The sequence below is a fragment of the Pyrus communis genome, chromosome 8 (genome assembly GCF_041283825.1).
Source record: "Pyrus communis isolate YQ-2024b chromosome 8, ASM4128382v1, whole genome shotgun sequence".
Taxonomy (NCBI): domain Eukaryota; kingdom Viridiplantae; phylum Streptophyta; class Magnoliopsida; order Rosales; family Rosaceae; genus Pyrus; species Pyrus communis.
This window is the reverse complement of record NC_142572.1, coordinates 7,795,750-7,813,023: the sequence shown is the minus strand read 5'-3', so window position 1 is coordinate 7,813,023 and position 17,274 is coordinate 7,795,750. Positions and strand designations below refer to the sequence as shown.

The following is a 17,274-nucleotide window of genomic DNA, read 5'->3' as shown; positions in this document are numbered from 1 at the left end:
GTAATTGTATTTAACCATTTCTTTGCCGTTTGCACGAAATTCAAAAATAATTAAATAAAATTAGTACGACTACTCTATTTCTTTTATATCCCAAGATCGAGGCTCGTCGTATAAGATCGAGGCTCGGTTATATACGACGCGCTTCCCAAAAAACAAAAAACCAAAAAAAAAAAAAAAGAAAAAAAGATTGGTGGATGCAACACGAGGACTTCCCAGGAGGTCACCCATCCTAGTACTACTCTCGCCCAAACTCGCTTAACTTCGGAGTTCTGATGGGATCCGGTGCATGTGAGTTGGTATGATCGCATCCGTTAGTCTACGACTTGTAATTGTATTTAACCATTTCTTTGCCGTTTGCACGAAATTCAAAAATAATTGAATAAAATTAGTACGACTACTCTATTTCTTTTATCTCCCAAGATCGAGGCTCGTCGTATAAGATCGAGACTCGGTTATATACGACGCGCTTCCCAAAAAACAAAAAACCAAAAAAAAAAAAAAAAGAAAAAAAGATTGGGGGATGCAACACGAGGACTTCCCAGGAGGTCACCCATCCTAGTACTACTCTCGCCCAAACTCGCTTAACTTCGGAGTTCTGATGGGATCCGGTGCATGTGAGTTGGTATGATCGCATCCGTTAGTCTACGACTTGTAATTGTATTTAACCATTTCTTTGCCGTTTGCACGAAATTCAAAAATAATTAAATAAAATTAGTACGACTACTCTATTTCTTTCATCTCCTAAGATCGAGGCTCGTCGTATAAGATCGAGGCTCGGTTATATACGACGCGCTTCCCAAAAAACAAAAAACCAAAAAAAAAAAAAAAAGAAAAAAAGATTGGGGGATGCAACACGAGGACTTCCCAGGAGGTCACCCATCCTAGTACTACTCTCGCCCAAACTCGCTTAACTTCGGAGTTCTGATGGGATCCGGTGCATGTGAGTTGGTATGATCGCATCCGTTAGTCTACGACTTGTAATTGTATTTAACCATTTCTTTGCCGTTTGCACGAAATTCAAAAATAATTAAATAAAATTAGTACGACTACTCTATTTCTTTTATCTCCCAAGATCGAGGCTCGTCGTATAAGATCGAGGCTCGGTTATATACGACGCGCTTCCCAAAAAACAAAAAACCAAAAAAAAAAAAAAAAAGAAAAAAAGATTGGTGGATGCAACACGAGGACTTCCCAGGAGGTCACCCATCCTAGTACTACTCTCGCCCAAACTCGCTTAACTTCGGAGTTCTGATGGGATCCGGTGCATGTGAGTTGGTATGATCGCATCCGTTAGTCTACGACTTGTAATTGTATTTAACCATTTCTTTGCCGTTTGCACGAAATTCAAAAATAATTGAATAAAATTAGTACGACTACTCTATTTCTTTTATCTCCCAAGATCGAGGCTCGTCGTATAAGATCGAGACTCGGTTATATACGACGCGCTTCCCAAAAAACAAAAAACCAAAAAAAAAAAAAAAAAGAGAAAAAGATTGGGGGATGCAACACGAGGACTTCCCAGGAGGTCACCCATCCTAGTACTACTCTCGCCCAAACTCGCTTAACTTCGGAGTTCTGATGGGATCCGGTGCATGTGAGTTGGTATGATCGCATCCGTTAGTCTACGACTTGTAATTGTATTTAACCATTTCTTTGCCGTTTGCACGAAATTCAAAAATAATTAAATAAAATTAGTACGACTACTCTATTTCTTTTATCTCCCAAGATCGAGGCTCGTCGTATAAGATCGAGGCTCGGTTATATACGACGCGCTTCCCAAAAAACAAAAAACCAAAAAAAAAAAAAAAAGAAAAAAAGATTGGGGGATGCAACACGAGGACTTCCCAGGAGGTCACCCATCCTAGTACTACTCTCGCCCAAACTCGCTTAACTTCGGAGTTCTGATGGGATCCGGTGCATGTGAGTTGGTATGATCGCATCCGTTAGTCTACGACTTGTAATTGTATTTAACCATTTCTTTGCCGTTTGCACGAAATTCAAAAATAATTAAATAAAATTAGTACGACTACTCTATTTCTTTTATCTCCCAAGATCGAGGCTCGTCGTATAAGATCGAGGCTCGGTTATATACGACGCGCTTCCCAAAAAACAAAAAACCAAAAAAAAAAAAAAAAGAAAAAAAGATTGGTGGATGCAACACGAGGACTTCCCAGGAGGTCACCCATCCTAGTACTACTCTCGCCCAAACTCGCTTAACTTCGGAGTTCTGATGGGATCCGGTGCATGTGAGTTGGTATGATCGCATCCGTTAGTCTACGACTTGTAATTGTATTTAACCATTTCTTTGCCGTTTGCACGAAATTCAAAAATAATTGAATAAAATTAGTACGACTACTCTATTTCTTTTATCTCCCAAGATCGAGGCTCGTCGTATAAGATCGAGACTCGGTTATATACGACGCGCTTCCCAAAAAACAAAAAACCAAAAAAAAAAAAAAAAGAAAAAAAGATTGGGGGATGCAACACGAGGACTTCCCAGGAGGTCACCCATCCTAGTACTACTCTCGGCCAAACTCGCTTAACTTCGGAGTTCTGATGGGTTCCGGTGCATGTGAGTTGGTATGATCGCATCCGTTAGTCTACGACTTGTAATTGTATTTAACCATTTCTTTGCCGTTTGCACGAAATTCAAAAATAATTAAATAAAATTAGTACGACTACTCTATTTCTTTTATCTCCCAAGATCGAGGCTCGTCGTATAAGATCGAGGCTCGGTTATATACGACGCGCTTCCCAAAAAACAAAAAACCAAAAAAAAAAAAAAAGAAAAAAAGATTGGGGAGGTTACCCATCCTAGTACTACTCTCGCCCAAACTCGCTTAACTTCGGAGTTCTGATGGGATCCGGTGCATGTGAGTTGGTATGATCGCATCCGTTAGTCTACGAATTGTAATTGTATTTAACCATTTCTTTGCCGTTTGCACGAAATTCAAAAATAATTAAATAAAATTAGTACGACTACTCTATTTCTTTTATCTCCCAAGATCGAGGCTCGTCGTATAAGGTCGAGGCTCGGTTATATACGACGCGCTTCCCAAAAAACAAAAAACCAAAAAAAAAAGAAAAAGAAAAAAAGATTGGGGGATGCAACACGAGGACTTCCCAGGAGGTCACCCATCCTAGTACTACTCTCGCCCAAACTCGCTTAACTTCGGAGTTCTGATGGGATCCGGTGCATGTGAGTTGGTATGATCGCATCCGTTTTTCTACGACTTGTAATTGTATTTAACCATTTCTTTGCCGTTTGCACGAAATTCAAAAATAATTAAATAAAATTAGTACGACTACTCTATTTCTTTTATCTCCCAAGATCGAGGCTCGTCGTATAAGATCGAGGCTCGGTTATATACGACGCGCTTCCCAAAAAACAAAAAACCAAAAAAAAAAAAAAAAGAAAAAAAGATTGGGGGATGCAACACGAGGACTTCCCAGGAGGTCACCCATCCTAGTACTACTCTCGCCCAAACTCGCTTAACTTCGGAGTTCTGATGGGATCCGGTGCATGTGAGTTGGTATGATCGCATCCGTTAGTCTACGACTTGTAATTGTATTTAACCATTTCTTTGCCGTTTGCACGAAATTCAAAAATAATTAAATAAAATTAGTACGACTACTCTATTTCTTTTATCTCCCAAGATCGAGGCTCGTCGTATAAGATCGAGGCTCGGTTATATACGACGCGCTTCCCAAAAAACAAAAAACCAAAAAAAAAAAAAAAAGAAAAAAAGATTGGTGGATGCAACACGAGGACTTCCCAGGAGGTCACCCATCCTAGTACTACTCTCGCCCAAACTCGCTTAACTTCGGAGTTCTGATGGGATCCGGTGCATGTGAGTTGGTATGATCGCATCCGTTAGTCTACGACTTGTAATTGTATTTAACCATTTCTTTGCCGTTTGCACGAAATTCAAAAATAATTGAATAAAATTAGTACGACTACTCTATTTCTTTTATCTCCCAAGATCGAGGCTCGTCGTATAAGATCGAGACTCGGTTATATACGACGCGCTTCCCAAAAAACAAAAAACCAAAAAAAAAAAAAAAAGAAAAAAAGATTGGGGGATGCAACACGAGGACTTCCCAGGAGGTCACCCATCCTAGTACTACTCTCGCCCAAACTCGCTTAACTTCGGAGTTCTGATGGGTTCCGGTGCATGTGAGTTGGTATGATCGCATCCGTTAGTCTACGACTTGTAATTGTATTTAACCATTTCTTTGCCGTTTGCACGAAATTCAAAAATAATTAAATAAAATTAGTACGACTACTCTATTTCTTTTATCTCCCAAGATCGAGGCTCGTCGTATAAGATCGAGGCTCGGTTATATACGACGCGCTTCCCAAAAAACAAAAAACCAAAAAAAAAAAAAAAGAAAAAAAGATTGGGGAGGTTACCCATCCTAGTACTACTCTCGCCCAAACTCGCTTAACTTCGGAGTTCTGATGGGATCCGGTGCATGTGAGTTGGTATGATCGCATCCGTTAGTCTACGAATTGTAATTGTATTTAACCATTTCTTTGCCGTTTGCACGAAATTCAAAAATAATTAAATAAAATTAGTACGACTACTCTATTTCTTTTATCTCCCAAGATCGAGGCTCGTCGTATAAGGTCGAGGCTCGGTTATATACGACGCGCTTCCCAAAAAACAAAAAACCAAAAAAAAAAGAAAAAGAAAAAAAGATTGGGGGATGCAACACGAGGACTTCCCAGGAGGTCACCCATCCTAGTACTACTCTCGCCCAAACTCGCTTAACTTCGGAGTTCTGATGGGATCCGGTGCATGTGAGTTGGTATGATCGCATCCGTTTGTCTACGACTTGTAATTGTATTTAACCATTTCTTTGCCGTTTGCACGAAATTCAAAAATAATTAAATAAAATTAGTACGACTACTCTATTTCTTTCATCTCCCAAGATCGAGGCTCGTCGTATAAGATCGAGGCTCGGTTATATACGACGCGCTTCCCAAAAAACAAAAAACCAAAAAAAAAAAAAAAAGAAAAAAAGATTGGGGGATGCAACACGAGGACTTCCCAGGAGGTCACCCATCCTAGTACTACTCTCGCCCAAACTCGCTTAACTTCGGAGTTCTGATGGGATCCGGTGCATGTGAGTTGGTATGATCGCATCCGGTAGTCTACGACTTGTAATTGTATTTAACCATTTCTTTGCCGTTTGCACGAAATTCAAACATAATTAAATAAAATTAGTACGACTACTCTATTTCTTTCATCTCCCAAGATCGAGGCTCGGTTATATACGACGCGCTTCCCAAAAAACAAAAAACCAAAAAAAAAAAATAAGAAAAAAAGATTGGGGGATGCAACACGAGGACTTCCCAGGAGGTCATCCATCCTAGTACTACTCTCGCCCAAACTCGCTTAACTTCGGAGTTCTGATGGGATCCGGTGCATGTGAGTTGGAATGATCGCATCCGTTAGTCTACGACTTGTAATTGTATTTAACCATTTCTTTGCCGTTTGCACGAAATTCAAAAATAATTAAATAAAATTAGTACGACTACTCTATTTCTTTCATCTCCCAAGATCGAGGCTCGGTTATATACGACGCGCTTCCCAAAAAACAAAAAACCAAAAAAAAAAAAAAAAGAAAAAAAGATTGGGGGATGCAACACGAGGACTTCCCAGGAGGTCACCCATCCTAGTACTACTCTCGCCCAAACTTGCTTAACTTCGGAGTTCTGATGGGATCCGGTGCATGTGAGTTGGTATGATCGCATCCGTTAGTCTACGACTTGTAATTGTATTTAACCATTTCTTTGCCGTTTGCACGAAATTCAAAAATAATTAAATAAAATTAGTACGACTACTCTATTTCTTTCATCTCCCAAGATCGAGGCTCGTCGTATAAGATCGAGGCTCGGTTATATACGACGCGCTTCCCAAAAAACAAAAAACCAAAAAAAAAAAAAAAAGAAAAAAAGATTGGGGGATGCAACACGAGGACTTCCCAGGAGGTCACCCATCCTAGTACTACTCTCGCCCAAACTCGCTTAACTTCGGAGTTCTGATGGGATCCGGTGCATGTGAGTTGGTATGATCGCATCCGTTAGTCTACGACTTGTAATTGTATTTAACCATTTCTTTGCCGTTTGCACGAAATTCAAAAATAATTAAATAAAATTAGTACGACTACTTTATTTCTTTTATCTCCCAAGATCGAGGCTCGTCGTATAAGATCGAGGCTCGGTTATATACGACGCGCTTCCCAAAAAACAAAAAACCAAAAAAAAAAAAAAAAGAAAAAAAGATTGGGGGATGCAACACGAGGACTTCCCAGGAGGTCACCCATCCTAGTACTACTCTCGCCCAAACTCGCTTAACTTCGGAGTTCTGATGGGATCCGGTGCATGTGAGTTGGTATGATCGCATCCGTTAGTCTACGACTTGTAATTGTATTTAACCATTTCTTTGCCGTTTGCACGAAATTCAAAAATAATTAAATAAAATTAGTACGACTACTCTATTTCTTTTATCTCCCAAGATCGAGGCTCGTCGTATAAGATCGAGGCTCGGTTATATACGACGCGCTTCCCAAAAAACAAAAAACCAAAACAAAAAAAAAAAAAAAAAAAAGATTGGGGGATGCAACACGAGGACTTCCCAGGAGGTCACCCATCCTAGTACTACTCTCGCCCAAACTCGCTTAACTTCGGAGTTCTGATGGGATCCGGTGCATGTGAGTTGGTACGATCGCATCCGTTAGTCTACGACTTGTAATTGTATTTAACCATTTCTTTGCCGTTTGCACGAAATTCAAAAATAATTAAATAAAATTAGTACGACTACTCTATTTCTTTTATCTCCCAAGATCGAGGCTCGTCGTATAAGATCGAGGCTCGGTTATATACGACGCGCTTCCCAAAAAACAAAAAACCAAAACAAAAAAAAAAAAGAAAAAAAGATTGGGGGATGCAACACGAGGACTTCCCAGGAGGTCACCCATCCTAGTACTACTCTCGCCCAAACTCGCTTAACTTCGGAGTTCTGATGGGATCCGGTGCATGTGAGTTGGTATGATCGCATCCGTTAGTCTACGACTTGTAATTGTATTTAACCATTTCTTTGCCGTTTGCACGAAATTCAAAAATAATTAAATAAAATTAGTACGACTACTCTATTTCTTTCATCTCCCAAGATCGAGGCTCGTCGTATAAGATCGAGGCTCGGTTATATACGACGCGCTTCCCAAAAAACAAAAAACCAAAAAAAAAAAAAAAAGAAAAAAAGATTGGGGGATGCAACACGAGGACTTCCCAGGAGGTCACCCATCCTAGTACTACTCTCGCCCAAACTCGCTTAACTTCGGAGTTCTGATGGGATCCGGTGCATGTGAGTTGGTATGATCGCATCCGTTAGTCTACGACTTGTAATTGTATTTAACCATTTCTTTGCCGTTTGCACGAAATTCAAAAATAATTAAATAAAATTAGTACGACTACTCTATTTCTTTCATCTCCCAAGATCGAGGCTCGTCGTATAAGATCGAGGCTCGGTTATATACGACGCGCTTCCCAAAAAACAAAAAACCAAAAAAAAAAAAAAAAGAAAAAAAGATTGGGGGATGCAACACGAGGACTTCCCAGGAGGTCACCCATCCTAGTACTACTCTCGCCCAAACTCGCTTAACTTCGGAGTTCTGATGGGATCCGGTGCATTTGAGTTGGTACGATCGCATCCGTTAGTCTACGACTTGTAATTGTATTTAACCATTTCTTTGCCGTTTGCACGAAATTCAAAAATAATTAAATAAAATTAGTACGACTACTCTATTTCTTTTATCTCCCAAGATCGAGGCTCGTCGTATAAGATCGAGGCTCGGTTATATACGACGCGCTTCCCAAAAAACAAAAAACCAAAAAAAAAAAAAAAAGAAAAAAAGATTGGGGGATGCAACACGAGGACTTCCCAGGAGGTCACCCATCCTAGTACTACTCTCGCCCAAACTCGCTTAACTTCGGAGTTCTGATGGGATCCGGTGCATGTGAGTTGGTATGATCGCATCCGTTAGTCTACGACTTGTAATTGTATTTAACCATTTCTTTGCCGTTTGCACGAAATTCAAAAATAATTAAATAAAATTAGTACGACTACTCTATTTCTTTTATCTCCCAAGATCGAGGCTCGTCGTATAAGATCGAGGCTCGGTTATATACGACGCGCTTCCCAAAAAACAAAAAACCAAAAAAAAAAAAAAAAGAAAAAAAGATTGGGGGATGCAACACGAGGACTTCCCAGGAGGTCACCCATCCTAGTACTACTCTCGCCCAAACTCGCTTAACTTCGGAGTTCTGATGGGATCCGGTGCATGTGAGTTGGTATGATCGCATCCGTTAGTCTACGACTTGTAATTGTATTTAACCATTTCTTTGCCGTTTGCACGAAATTCAAAAATAATTAAATAAAATTAGTACGACTACTCTATTTCTTTCATCTCCTAAGATCGAGGCTCGTCGTATAAGATCGAGGCTCGGTTATATACGACGCGCTTCCCAAAAAACAAAAAACCAAAAAAAAAAAAAAAAAAAAAAAAGATTGGGGGATGCAACACGAGGACTTCCCAGGAGGTCACCCATCCTAGTACTACTCTCGCCCAAACTCGCTTATCTTCGGAGTTCGGATGGGATCCGGTGCATGTGAGTTGGTATGATCGCATCCGTTAGTCTACGACTTGTAATTGTATTTAACAATTTCTTTGCCGTTTGCACGAAATTCAAAAATAACTAAATAAAATTAGTACGACTACTCTATTTCTTTTATCTCCCAAGATCGAGGCTCGTCGTATAAGATCGAGGCTCGGTTATATACGACGCGCTTCCCAAAAAACAAAAAACCAAAAAAAAAAAAAAAAAGAAAAAAAGATTGGGGGATGCAACACGAGGACTTCCCAGGAGGTCACCCATCCTAGTACTACTCTCGCCCAAACTCGCTTAACTTCGGAGTTCTGATGGGATCCGGTGCATGTGAGTTGGTATGATCGCATCCGTTAGTCTACGACTTGTAATTGTATTTAACCATTTCTTTGCCGTTTGCACGAAATTCAAAAATAATTAAATAAAATTAGTACGACTACTCTATTTCTTTCATCTCCCAAGATCGAGGCTCGTCGTATAAGATCGAGGCTCGGTTATATACGACGCGCTTCCCAAAAAACAAAAAACCAAAAAAAAAAAAAAAAGAAAAAAAGATTGGGGGATGCAACACGAGGACTTCCCAGGAGGTCACCCATCCTAGTACTACTCTCGCCCAAACTCGCTTAACTTCGGAGTTCTGATGGGATCCGGTGCATGTGAGTTGGTATGATCGCATCCGTTAGTCTACGACTTGTAATTGTATTTAACCATTTCTTTGCCGTTTGCACGAAATTCAAAAATAATTAAATAAAATTAGTACGACTACTCTATTTCTTCCATCTCCTAAGATCGAGGCTCGTCGTATAAGATCGAGGCTCGGTTATATACGACGCGCTTCCCAAAAAACAAAAAACCAAAAAAAAAAAAAAAAAAAAAAAAGATTGGGGGATGCAACACGAGGACTTCCCAGGAGGTCACCCATCCTAGTACTACTCTCGCCCAAACTCGCTTATCTTCGGAGTTCGGATGGGATCCGGTGCATGTGAGTTGGTATGATCGCATCCGTTAGTCTACGACTTGTAATTGTATTTAACCATTTCTTTGCCGTTTGCACGAAATTCAAAAATAATTAAATAAAATTAGTACGACTACTCTATTTCTTTCATCTCCCAAGATCGAGGCTCGTCGTATAAGATCGAGGCTCGGTTATATACGACGCGCTTCCCAAAAAACAAAAAACCAAAAAAAAAAAAAAAAGAAAAAAAGATTGGGGGATGCAACACGAGGACTGCCCAGGAGGTCACCCATCCTAGTACTACTCTCGCCCAAACTCGCTTAACTTCGGAGTTCTGATGGGATCCGGTGCATGTGAGTTGGTATGATCGCATCCGTTAGTCTACGACTTGTAATTGTATTTAACCATTTCTTTGCCGTTTGCACCAAATTCAAAAATAATTAAATAAAATTAGTACGACTACTCTATTTCTTTTATCTCCCAAGATCGAGGCTCGTCGTATAAGATCGAGGCTCGGTTATATACGACGCGCTTCCCAAAAAACAAAAAACCAAAAAAAAAAAAAAAAGAAAAAAAGATTGGGGGATGCAACACGAGGACTTCCCAGGAGGTCACCCATCCTAGTACTACTCTCGCCCAAACTCGCTTAACTTCGGAGTTCTGATGGGATCCGGTGCATGTGAGTTGGTATGATCGCATCCGTTAGTCTACGACTTGTAATTGTATTTAACCATTTCTTTGCCGTTTGCACGAAATTCAAAAATAATTAAATAAAATTAGTACGACTACTCTATTTCTTTCATCTCCCAAGATCGAGGCTCGTCGTATAAGATCGAGGCTCGGTTATATACGACGCGCTTCCCAAAAAACAAAAAACCAAAAAAAAAAAAAAAAGAAAAAAAGATTGGGGGATGCAACACGAGGACTGCCCAGGAGGTCTCCCATCCTAGTACTACTCTCGCCCAAACTCGCTTAACTTCGGAGTTCTGATGGGATCCGGTGCATGTGAGTTGGTATGATCGCATCCGTTAGTCTACGACTTGTAATTGTATTTAACCATTTCTTTGCCGTTTGCACCAAATTCAAAAATAATTAAATAAAATTAGTACGACTACTCTATTTCTTTTATCTCCCAAGATCGAGGCTCGTCGTATAAGATCGAGGCTCGGTTATATACGACGCGCTTCCCAAAAAACAAAAAACCAAAAAAAAAAAAAAAAGAAAAAAAGATTGGGGGATGCAACACGAGGACTTCCCAGGAGGTCACCCATCCTAGTACTACTCTCGCCCAAACTCGCTTAACTTCGGAGTTCTGATGGGATCCGGTGCATGTGAGTTGGTATGATCGCATCCGTTAGTCTACGACTTGTAATTGTATTTAACCATTTCTTTGCCGTTTGCACGAAATTCAAAAATAATTAAATAAAATTAGTACGACTACTCTATTTCTTTCATCTCCCAAGATCGAGGCTCGTCGTATAAGATCGAGGCTCGGTTATATACGACGCGCTTCCCAAAAAACAAAAAACCAAAAAAAAAAAAAAAAGAAAAAAAGATTGGGGGATGCAACACGAGGACTTCCCAGGAGGTCACCCATCCTAGTACTACTCTCGCCCAAACTCGCTTAACTTCGGAGTTCTGATGGGATCCGGTGCATGTGAGTTGGTATGATCGCATCCGTTAGTCTACGACTTGTAATTGTATTTAACCATTTCTTTGCCGTTTGCACGAAATTCAAAAATAATTAAATAAAATTAGTACGACTACTCTATTTCTTTTATATCCCAAGATCGAGGCTCGTCGTATAAGATCGAGGCTCGGTTATATACGACGCGCTTCCCAAAAAACAAAAAACCAAAAAAAAAAAAAAAGAAAAAAAGATTGGTGGATGCAACACGAGGACTTCCCAGGAGGTCACCCATCCTAGTACTACTCTCGCCCAAACTCGCTTAACTTCGGAGTTCTGATGGGATCCGGTGCATGTGAGTTGGTATGATCGCATCCGTTAGTCTACGACTTGTAATTGTATTTAACCATTTCTTTGCCGTTTGCACGAAATTCAAAAATAATTGAATAAAATTAGTACGACTACTCTATTTCTTTTATCTCCCAAGATCGAGGCTCGTCGTATAAGATCGAGACTCGGTTATATACGACGCGCTTCCCAAAAAACAAAAAACCAAAAAAAAAAAAAAAAGAAAAAAAGATTGGGGGATGCAACACGAGGACTTCCCAGGAGGTCACCCATCCTAGTACTACTCTCGCCCAAACTCGCTTAACTTCGGAGTTCTGATGGGATCCGGTGCATGTGAGTTGGTATGATCGCATCCGTTAGTCTACGACTTGTAATTGTATTTAACCATTTCTTTGCCGTTTGCACGAAATTCAAAAATAATTAAATAAAATTAGTACGACTACTCTATTTCTTTTATCTCCCAAGATCGAGGCTCGTCGTATAAGATCGAGGCTCGGTTATATACGACGCGCTTCCCAAAAAACAAAAAACCAAAAAAAAAAAAAAAAAGAAAAAAAGATTGGTGGATGCAACACGAGGACTTCCCAGGAGGTCACCCATCCTAGTACTACTCTCGCCCAAACTCGCTTAACTTCGGAGTTCTGATGGGATCCGGTGCATGTGAGTTGGTATGATCGCATCCGTTAGTCTACGACTTGTAATTGTATTTAACCTTTTCTTTGCCGTTTGCACGAAATTCAAAAATAATTGAATAAAATTAGTACGACTACTCTATTTCTTTTATCTCCCAAGATCGAGGCTCGTCGTATAAGATCGAGACTCGGTTATATACGACGCGCTTCCCAAAAAACAAAAAACCAAAAAAAAAAAAAAAAAGAGAAAAAGATTGGGGGATGCAACACGAGGACTTCCCAGGAGGTCACCCATCCTAGTACTACTCTCGCCCAAACTCGCTTAACTTCGGAGTTCTGATGGGATCCGGTGCATGTGAGTTGGTATGATCGCATCCGTTAGTCTACGACTTGTAATTGTATTTAACCATTTCTTTGCCGTTTGCACGAAATTCAAAAATAATTAAATAAAATTAGTACGACTACTCTATTTCTTTTATCTCCCAAGATCGAGGCTCGTCGTATAAGATCGAGGCTCGGTTATATACGACGCGCTTCCCAAAAAACAAAAAACCAAAAAAAAAAAAAAAAGAAAAAAAGATTGGGGGATGCAACACGAGGACTTCCCAGGAGGTCACCCATCCTAGTACTACTCTCGCCCAAACTCGCTTAACTTCGGAGTTCTGATGGGATCCGGTGCATGTGAGTTGGTATGATCGCATCCGTTAGTCTACGACTTGTAATTGTATTTAACCATTTCTTTGCCGTTTGCACGAAATTCAAAAATAATTAAATAAAATTAGTACGACTACTCTATTTCTTTTATCTCCCAAGATCGAGGCTCGTCGTATAAGATCGAGGCTCGGTTATATACGACGCGCTTCCCAAAAAACAAAAAACCAAAAAAAAAAAAAAAAGAAAAAAAGATTGGTGGATGCAACACGAGGACTTCCCAGGAGGTCACCCATCCTAGTACTACTCTCGCCCAAACTCGCTTAACTTCGGAGTTCTGATGGGATCCGGTGCATGTGAGTTGGTATGATCGCATCCGTTAGTCTACGACTTGTAATTGTATTTAACCATTTCTTTGCCGTTTGCACGAAATTCAAAAATAATTGAATAAAATTAGTACGACTACTCTATTTCTTTTATCTCCCAAGATCGAGGCTCGTCGTATAAGATCGAGACTCGGTTATATACGACGCGCTTCCCAAAAAACAAAAAACCAAAAAAAAAAAAAAAAGAAAAAAAGATTGGGGGATGCAACACGAGGACTTCCCAGGAGGTCACCCATCCTAGTACTACTCTCGCCCAAACTCGCTTAACTTCGGAGTTCTGATGGGTTCCGGTGCATGTGAGTTGGTATGATCGCATCCGTTAGTCTACGACTTGTAATTGTATTTAACCATTTCTTTGCCGTTTGCACGAAATTCAAAAATAATTAAATAAAATTAGTACGACTACTCTATTTCTTTTATCTCCCAAGATCGAGGCTCGTCGTATAAGATCGAGGCTCGGTTATATACGACGCGCTTCCCAAAAAACAAAAAACCAAAAAAAAAAAAAAAGAAAAAAAGATTGGGGAGGTTACCCATCCTAGTACTACTCTCGCCCAAACTCGCTTAACTTCGGAGTTCTGATGGGATCCGGTGCATGTGAGTTGGTATGATCGCATCCGTTAGTCTACGAATTGTAATTGTATTTAACCATTTCTTTGCCGTTTGCACGAAATTCAAAAATAATTAAATAAAATTAGTACGACTACTCTATTTCTTTTATCTCCCAAGATCGAGGCTCGTCGTATAAGGTCGAGGCTCGGTTATATACGACGCGCTTCCCAAAAAACAAAAAACCAAAAAAAAAAGAAAAAGAAAAAAAGATTGGGGGATGCAACACGAGGACTTCCCAGGAGGTCACCCATCCTAGTACTACTCTCGCCCAAACTCGCTTAACTTCGGAGTTCTGATGGGATCCGGTGCATGTGAGTTGGTATGATCGCATCCGTTTTTCTACGACTTGTAATTGTATTTAACCATTTCTTTGCCGTTTGCACGAAATTCAAAAATAATTAAATAAAATTAGTACGACTACTCTATTTCTTTTATCTCCCAAGATCGAGGCTCGTCGTATAAGATCGAGGCTCGGTTATATACGACGCGCTTCCCAAAAAACAAAAAACCAAAAAAAAAAAAAAAAGAAAAAAAGATTGGGGGATGCAACACGAGGACTTCCCAGGAGGTCACCCATCCTAGTACTACTCTCGCCCAAACTCGCTTAACTTCGGAGTTCTGATGGGATCCGGTGCATGTGAGTTGGTATGATCGCATCCGTTAGTCTACGACTTGTAATTGTATTTAACCATTTCTTTGCCGTTTGCACGAAATTCAAAAATAATTAAATAAAATTAGTACGACTACTCTATTTCTTTTATCTCCCAAGATCGAGGCTCGTCGTATAAGATCGAGGCTCGGTTATATACGACGCGCTTCCCAAAAAACAAAAAACCAAAAAAAAAAAAAAAAAAAAAAAAGATTGGTGGATGCAACACGAGGACTTCCCAGGAGGTCACCCATCCTAGTACTACTCTCGCCCAAACTCGCTTAACTTCGGAGTTCTGATGGGATCCGGTGCATGTGAGTTGGTATGATCGCATCCGTTAGTCTACGACTTGTAATTGTATTTAACCATTTCTTTGCCGTTTGCACGAAATTCAAAAATAATTGAATAAAATTAGTACGACTACTCTATTTCTTTTATCTCCCAAGATCGAGGCTCGTCGTATAAGATCGAGACTCGGTTATATACGACGCGCTTCCCAAAAAACAAAAAACCAAAAAAAAAAAAAAAAAAAAAAAGATTGGGGGATGCAACACGAGGACTTCCCAGGAGGTCACCCATCCTAGTACTACTCTCGCCCAAACTCGCTTAACTTCGGAGTTCTGATGGGTTCCGGTGCATGTGAGTTGGTATGATCGCATCCGTTAGTCTACGACTTGTAATTGTATTTAACCATTTCTTTGCCGTTTGCACGAAATTCAAAAATAATTAAATAAAATTAGTACGACTACTCTATTTCTTTTATCTCCCAAGATCGAGGCTCGTCGTATAAGATCGAGGCTCGGTTATATACGACGCGCTTCCCAAAAAACAAAAAACCAAAAAAAAAAAAAAAGAAAAAAAGATTGGGGAGGTTACCCATCCTAGTACTACTCTCGCCCAAACTCGCTTAACTTCGGAGTTCTGATGGGATCCGGTGCATGTGAGTTGGTATGATCGCATCCGTTAGTCTACGAATTGTAATTGTATTTAACCATTTCTTTGCCGTTTGCACGAAATTCAAAAATAATTAAATAAAATTAGTACGACTACTCTATTTCTTTTATCTCCCAAGATCGAGGCTCGTCGTATAAGGTCGAGGCTCGGTTATATACGACGCGCTTCCCAAAAAACAAAAAACCAAAAAAAAAAGAAAAAGAAAAAAAGATTGGGGGATGCAACACGAGGACTTCCCAGGAGGTCACCCATCCTAGTACTACTCTCGCCCAAACTCGCTTAACTTCGGAGTTCTGATGGGATCCGGTGCATGTGAGTTGGTATGATCGCATCCGTTTGTCTACGACTTGTAATTGTATTTAACCATTTCTTTGCCGTTTGCACGAAATTCAAAAATAATTAAATAAAATTAGTACGACTACTCTATTTCTTTCATCTCCCAAGATCGAGGCTCGTCGTATAAGATCGAGGCTCGGTTATATACGACGCGCTTCCCAAAAAACAAAAAACCAAAAAAAAAAAAAAAAGAAAAAAAGATTGGGGGATGCAACACGAGGACTTCCCAGGAGGTCACCCATCCTAGTACTACTCTCGCCCAAACTCGCTTAACTTCGGAGTTCTGATGGGATCCGGTGCATGTGAGTTGGTATGATCGCATCCGGTAGTCTACGACTTGTAATTGTATTTAACCATTTCTTTGCCGTTTGCACGAAATTCAAAAATAATTAAATAAAATTAGTACGACTACTCTATTTCTTTCATCTCCCAAGATCGAGGCTCGGTTATATACGACGCGCTTCCCAAAAAACAAAAAACCAAAAAAAAAAAATAAGAAAAAAAGATTGGGGGATGCAACACGAGGACTTCCCAGGAGGTCATCCATCCTAGTACTACTCTCGCCCAAACTCGCTTAACTTCGGAGTTCTGATGGGATCCGGTGCATGTGAGTTGGAATGATCGCATCCGTTAGTCTACGACTTGTAATTGTATTTAACCATTTCTTTGCCGTTTGCACGAAATTCAAAAATAATTAAATAAAATTAGTACGACTACTCTATTTCTTTCATCTCCCAAGATCGAGGCTCGGTTATATACGACGCTCTTCCCAAAAAACAAAAAACCAAAAAAAAAAAAAAAAGAAAAAAAGATTGGGGGATGCAACACGAGGACTTCCCAGGAGGTCACCCATCCTAGTACTACTCTCGCCCAAACTTGCTTAACTTCGGAGTTCTGATGGGATCCGGTGCATGTGAGTTGGTATGATCGCATCCGTTAGTCTACGACTTGTAATTGTATTTAACCATTTCTTTGCCGTTTGCACTAAATTCAAAAATAATTAAATAAAATTAGTACGACTACTCTATTTCTTTCATCTCCCAAGATCGAGGCTCGTCGTATAAGATCGAGGCTCGGTTATATACGACGCGCTTCCCAAAAAACAAAAAACCAAAAAAAAAAAAAAAAGAAAAAAAGATTGGGGGATGCAACACGAGGACTTCCCAGGAGGTCACCCATCCTAGTACTACTCTCGCCCAAACTCGCTTAACTTCGGAGTTCTGATGGGATCCGGTGCATGTGAGTTGGTATGATCGCATCCGTTAGTCTACGACTTGTAATTGTATTTAACCATTTCTTTGCCGTTTGCACGAAATTCAAAAATAATTAAATAAAATTAGTACGACTACTTTATTTCTTTTATCTCCCAAGATCGAGGCTCGTCGTATAAGATCGAGGCTCGGTTATATACGACGCGCTTCCCAAAAAACAAAAAACCAAAAAAAAAAAA

At 40.0% G+C, this 17,274-nt stretch overlaps 49 non-coding genes across 49 annotated transcripts; all 49 read right to left on the bottom strand.

Moving 5' to 3' along the window:
• Positions 1-191: 191 nt before the first annotated feature.
• Positions 192-310, bottom strand: LOC148694850 (5S ribosomal RNA). Its single transcript, XR_015965977.1, has one exon. It is a non-coding gene; the product is annotated as a 5S ribosomal RNA (ribosomal RNA).
• A 207-nt stretch (positions 311-517) lies between these two features.
• Positions 518-636, bottom strand: LOC148694849 (5S ribosomal RNA). The gene has a single exon (XR_015965883.1). It is a non-coding gene; the product is annotated as a 5S ribosomal RNA (ribosomal RNA).
• A 207-nt stretch (positions 637-843) lies between these two features.
• Positions 844-962, bottom strand: LOC148694848 (5S ribosomal RNA). The gene has a single exon (XR_015965882.1). It is a non-coding gene; the product is annotated as a 5S ribosomal RNA (ribosomal RNA).
• A 208-nt stretch (positions 963-1,170) lies between these two features.
• LOC148694847 (5S ribosomal RNA) lies at positions 1,171-1,289 on the bottom strand. The gene has a single exon (XR_015965976.1). It is a non-coding gene; the product is annotated as a 5S ribosomal RNA (ribosomal RNA).
• Positions 1,290-1,497: 208 nt separating this feature from the next.
• Positions 1,498-1,616, bottom strand: LOC148694846 (5S ribosomal RNA). The gene has a single exon (XR_015965881.1). It is a non-coding gene; the product is annotated as a 5S ribosomal RNA (ribosomal RNA).
• Positions 1,617-1,823: 207 nt separating this feature from the next.
• Positions 1,824-1,942, bottom strand: LOC148694845 (5S ribosomal RNA). Its single transcript, XR_015965880.1, has one exon. It is a non-coding gene; the product is annotated as a 5S ribosomal RNA (ribosomal RNA).
• A 207-nt stretch (positions 1,943-2,149) lies between these two features.
• On the bottom strand, positions 2,150-2,268 carry LOC148694844 (5S ribosomal RNA). Its single transcript, XR_015965975.1, has one exon. It is a non-coding gene; the product is annotated as a 5S ribosomal RNA (ribosomal RNA).
• Positions 2,269-2,475: 207 nt separating this feature from the next.
• Positions 2,476-2,594, bottom strand: LOC148694843 (5S ribosomal RNA). The gene has a single exon (XR_015966083.1). It is a non-coding gene; the product is annotated as a 5S ribosomal RNA (ribosomal RNA).
• A 508-nt stretch (positions 2,595-3,102) lies between these two features.
• Positions 3,103-3,221, bottom strand: LOC148694842 (5S ribosomal RNA). Its single transcript, XR_015965879.1, has one exon. It is a non-coding gene; the product is annotated as a 5S ribosomal RNA (ribosomal RNA).
• Positions 3,222-3,428: 207 nt separating this feature from the next.
• On the bottom strand, positions 3,429-3,547 carry LOC148694841 (5S ribosomal RNA). Its single transcript, XR_015965878.1, has one exon. It is a non-coding gene; the product is annotated as a 5S ribosomal RNA (ribosomal RNA).
• A 207-nt stretch (positions 3,548-3,754) lies between these two features.
• LOC148694840 (5S ribosomal RNA) lies at positions 3,755-3,873 on the bottom strand. Its single transcript, XR_015965974.1, has one exon. It is a non-coding gene; the product is annotated as a 5S ribosomal RNA (ribosomal RNA).
• Positions 3,874-4,080: 207 nt separating this feature from the next.
• On the bottom strand, positions 4,081-4,199 carry LOC148694839 (5S ribosomal RNA). The gene has a single exon (XR_015966029.1). It is a non-coding gene; the product is annotated as a 5S ribosomal RNA (ribosomal RNA).
• Positions 4,200-4,707: 508 nt separating this feature from the next.
• Positions 4,708-4,826, bottom strand: LOC148694838 (5S ribosomal RNA). The gene has a single exon (XR_015965877.1). It is a non-coding gene; the product is annotated as a 5S ribosomal RNA (ribosomal RNA).
• A 207-nt stretch (positions 4,827-5,033) lies between these two features.
• Positions 5,034-5,152, bottom strand: LOC148694837 (5S ribosomal RNA). The gene has a single exon (XR_015965876.1). It is a non-coding gene; the product is annotated as a 5S ribosomal RNA (ribosomal RNA).
• Positions 5,153-5,338: 186 nt separating this feature from the next.
• LOC148694836 (5S ribosomal RNA) lies at positions 5,339-5,457 on the bottom strand. Its single transcript, XR_015966060.1, has one exon. It is a non-coding gene; the product is annotated as a 5S ribosomal RNA (ribosomal RNA).
• A 187-nt stretch (positions 5,458-5,644) lies between these two features.
• LOC148694835 (5S ribosomal RNA) lies at positions 5,645-5,763 on the bottom strand. The gene has a single exon (XR_015966035.1). It is a non-coding gene; the product is annotated as a 5S ribosomal RNA (ribosomal RNA).
• Positions 5,764-5,970: 207 nt separating this feature from the next.
• LOC148694834 (5S ribosomal RNA) lies at positions 5,971-6,089 on the bottom strand. Its single transcript, XR_015965875.1, has one exon. It is a non-coding gene; the product is annotated as a 5S ribosomal RNA (ribosomal RNA).
• Positions 6,090-6,296: 207 nt separating this feature from the next.
• Positions 6,297-6,415, bottom strand: LOC148694833 (5S ribosomal RNA). The gene has a single exon (XR_015965874.1). It is a non-coding gene; the product is annotated as a 5S ribosomal RNA (ribosomal RNA).
• Positions 6,416-6,623: 208 nt separating this feature from the next.
• Positions 6,624-6,742, bottom strand: LOC148694832 (5S ribosomal RNA). The gene has a single exon (XR_015966036.1). It is a non-coding gene; the product is annotated as a 5S ribosomal RNA (ribosomal RNA).
• A 208-nt stretch (positions 6,743-6,950) lies between these two features.
• LOC148694831 (5S ribosomal RNA) lies at positions 6,951-7,069 on the bottom strand. Its single transcript, XR_015965873.1, has one exon. It is a non-coding gene; the product is annotated as a 5S ribosomal RNA (ribosomal RNA).
• A 207-nt stretch (positions 7,070-7,276) lies between these two features.
• LOC148694830 (5S ribosomal RNA) lies at positions 7,277-7,395 on the bottom strand. Its single transcript, XR_015965872.1, has one exon. It is a non-coding gene; the product is annotated as a 5S ribosomal RNA (ribosomal RNA).
• A 207-nt stretch (positions 7,396-7,602) lies between these two features.
• On the bottom strand, positions 7,603-7,721 carry LOC148694829 (5S ribosomal RNA). The gene has a single exon (XR_015965997.1). It is a non-coding gene; the product is annotated as a 5S ribosomal RNA (ribosomal RNA).
• A 207-nt stretch (positions 7,722-7,928) lies between these two features.
• LOC148694828 (5S ribosomal RNA) lies at positions 7,929-8,047 on the bottom strand. The gene has a single exon (XR_015965871.1). It is a non-coding gene; the product is annotated as a 5S ribosomal RNA (ribosomal RNA).
• A 207-nt stretch (positions 8,048-8,254) lies between these two features.
• Positions 8,255-8,373, bottom strand: LOC148694827 (5S ribosomal RNA). The gene has a single exon (XR_015965870.1). It is a non-coding gene; the product is annotated as a 5S ribosomal RNA (ribosomal RNA).
• A 207-nt stretch (positions 8,374-8,580) lies between these two features.
• On the bottom strand, positions 8,581-8,699 carry LOC148694826 (5S ribosomal RNA). Its single transcript, XR_015965984.1, has one exon. It is a non-coding gene; the product is annotated as a 5S ribosomal RNA (ribosomal RNA).
• A 208-nt stretch (positions 8,700-8,907) lies between these two features.
• On the bottom strand, positions 8,908-9,026 carry LOC148694825 (5S ribosomal RNA). Its single transcript, XR_015965869.1, has one exon. It is a non-coding gene; the product is annotated as a 5S ribosomal RNA (ribosomal RNA).
• Positions 9,027-9,233: 207 nt separating this feature from the next.
• On the bottom strand, positions 9,234-9,352 carry LOC148694824 (5S ribosomal RNA). The gene has a single exon (XR_015965868.1). It is a non-coding gene; the product is annotated as a 5S ribosomal RNA (ribosomal RNA).
• Positions 9,353-9,559: 207 nt separating this feature from the next.
• On the bottom strand, positions 9,560-9,678 carry LOC148694823 (5S ribosomal RNA). The gene has a single exon (XR_015965982.1). It is a non-coding gene; the product is annotated as a 5S ribosomal RNA (ribosomal RNA).
• A 207-nt stretch (positions 9,679-9,885) lies between these two features.
• LOC148694822 (5S ribosomal RNA) lies at positions 9,886-10,004 on the bottom strand. Its single transcript, XR_015966049.1, has one exon. It is a non-coding gene; the product is annotated as a 5S ribosomal RNA (ribosomal RNA).
• A 207-nt stretch (positions 10,005-10,211) lies between these two features.
• On the bottom strand, positions 10,212-10,330 carry LOC148694821 (5S ribosomal RNA). Its single transcript, XR_015965867.1, has one exon. It is a non-coding gene; the product is annotated as a 5S ribosomal RNA (ribosomal RNA).
• A 207-nt stretch (positions 10,331-10,537) lies between these two features.
• On the bottom strand, positions 10,538-10,656 carry LOC148694820 (5S ribosomal RNA). Its single transcript, XR_015966053.1, has one exon. It is a non-coding gene; the product is annotated as a 5S ribosomal RNA (ribosomal RNA).
• A 207-nt stretch (positions 10,657-10,863) lies between these two features.
• On the bottom strand, positions 10,864-10,982 carry LOC148694819 (5S ribosomal RNA). Its single transcript, XR_015965866.1, has one exon. It is a non-coding gene; the product is annotated as a 5S ribosomal RNA (ribosomal RNA).
• Positions 10,983-11,189: 207 nt separating this feature from the next.
• LOC148694818 (5S ribosomal RNA) lies at positions 11,190-11,308 on the bottom strand. Its single transcript, XR_015965865.1, has one exon. It is a non-coding gene; the product is annotated as a 5S ribosomal RNA (ribosomal RNA).
• A 206-nt stretch (positions 11,309-11,514) lies between these two features.
• Positions 11,515-11,633, bottom strand: LOC148694817 (5S ribosomal RNA). The gene has a single exon (XR_015965973.1). It is a non-coding gene; the product is annotated as a 5S ribosomal RNA (ribosomal RNA).
• A 207-nt stretch (positions 11,634-11,840) lies between these two features.
• Positions 11,841-11,959, bottom strand: LOC148694816 (5S ribosomal RNA). Its single transcript, XR_015965864.1, has one exon. It is a non-coding gene; the product is annotated as a 5S ribosomal RNA (ribosomal RNA).
• Positions 11,960-12,167: 208 nt separating this feature from the next.
• On the bottom strand, positions 12,168-12,286 carry LOC148694815 (5S ribosomal RNA). Its single transcript, XR_015965971.1, has one exon. It is a non-coding gene; the product is annotated as a 5S ribosomal RNA (ribosomal RNA).
• A 208-nt stretch (positions 12,287-12,494) lies between these two features.
• Positions 12,495-12,613, bottom strand: LOC148694814 (5S ribosomal RNA). Its single transcript, XR_015965863.1, has one exon. It is a non-coding gene; the product is annotated as a 5S ribosomal RNA (ribosomal RNA).
• Positions 12,614-12,820: 207 nt separating this feature from the next.
• On the bottom strand, positions 12,821-12,939 carry LOC148694813 (5S ribosomal RNA). Its single transcript, XR_015965862.1, has one exon. It is a non-coding gene; the product is annotated as a 5S ribosomal RNA (ribosomal RNA).
• A 207-nt stretch (positions 12,940-13,146) lies between these two features.
• LOC148694812 (5S ribosomal RNA) lies at positions 13,147-13,265 on the bottom strand. The gene has a single exon (XR_015965970.1). It is a non-coding gene; the product is annotated as a 5S ribosomal RNA (ribosomal RNA).
• A 207-nt stretch (positions 13,266-13,472) lies between these two features.
• LOC148694811 (5S ribosomal RNA) lies at positions 13,473-13,591 on the bottom strand. Its single transcript, XR_015966027.1, has one exon. It is a non-coding gene; the product is annotated as a 5S ribosomal RNA (ribosomal RNA).
• A 508-nt stretch (positions 13,592-14,099) lies between these two features.
• LOC148694810 (5S ribosomal RNA) lies at positions 14,100-14,218 on the bottom strand. The gene has a single exon (XR_015965861.1). It is a non-coding gene; the product is annotated as a 5S ribosomal RNA (ribosomal RNA).
• A 207-nt stretch (positions 14,219-14,425) lies between these two features.
• Positions 14,426-14,544, bottom strand: LOC148694809 (5S ribosomal RNA). Its single transcript, XR_015965860.1, has one exon. It is a non-coding gene; the product is annotated as a 5S ribosomal RNA (ribosomal RNA).
• Positions 14,545-14,751: 207 nt separating this feature from the next.
• Positions 14,752-14,870, bottom strand: LOC148694808 (5S ribosomal RNA). Its single transcript, XR_015965969.1, has one exon. It is a non-coding gene; the product is annotated as a 5S ribosomal RNA (ribosomal RNA).
• A 206-nt stretch (positions 14,871-15,076) lies between these two features.
• On the bottom strand, positions 15,077-15,195 carry LOC148694807 (5S ribosomal RNA). Its single transcript, XR_015966026.1, has one exon. It is a non-coding gene; the product is annotated as a 5S ribosomal RNA (ribosomal RNA).
• A 508-nt stretch (positions 15,196-15,703) lies between these two features.
• LOC148694806 (5S ribosomal RNA) lies at positions 15,704-15,822 on the bottom strand. The gene has a single exon (XR_015965859.1). It is a non-coding gene; the product is annotated as a 5S ribosomal RNA (ribosomal RNA).
• Positions 15,823-16,029: 207 nt separating this feature from the next.
• Positions 16,030-16,148, bottom strand: LOC148694805 (5S ribosomal RNA). The gene has a single exon (XR_015965858.1). It is a non-coding gene; the product is annotated as a 5S ribosomal RNA (ribosomal RNA).
• Positions 16,149-16,334: 186 nt separating this feature from the next.
• LOC148694804 (5S ribosomal RNA) lies at positions 16,335-16,453 on the bottom strand. Its single transcript, XR_015966059.1, has one exon. It is a non-coding gene; the product is annotated as a 5S ribosomal RNA (ribosomal RNA).
• Positions 16,454-16,640: 187 nt separating this feature from the next.
• LOC148694803 (5S ribosomal RNA) lies at positions 16,641-16,759 on the bottom strand. The gene has a single exon (XR_015966034.1). It is a non-coding gene; the product is annotated as a 5S ribosomal RNA (ribosomal RNA).
• Positions 16,760-16,966: 207 nt separating this feature from the next.
• LOC148694802 (5S ribosomal RNA) lies at positions 16,967-17,085 on the bottom strand. The gene has a single exon (XR_015965857.1). It is a non-coding gene; the product is annotated as a 5S ribosomal RNA (ribosomal RNA).
• Between the last annotated feature and the right edge of the window lie 189 nt (positions 17,086-17,274).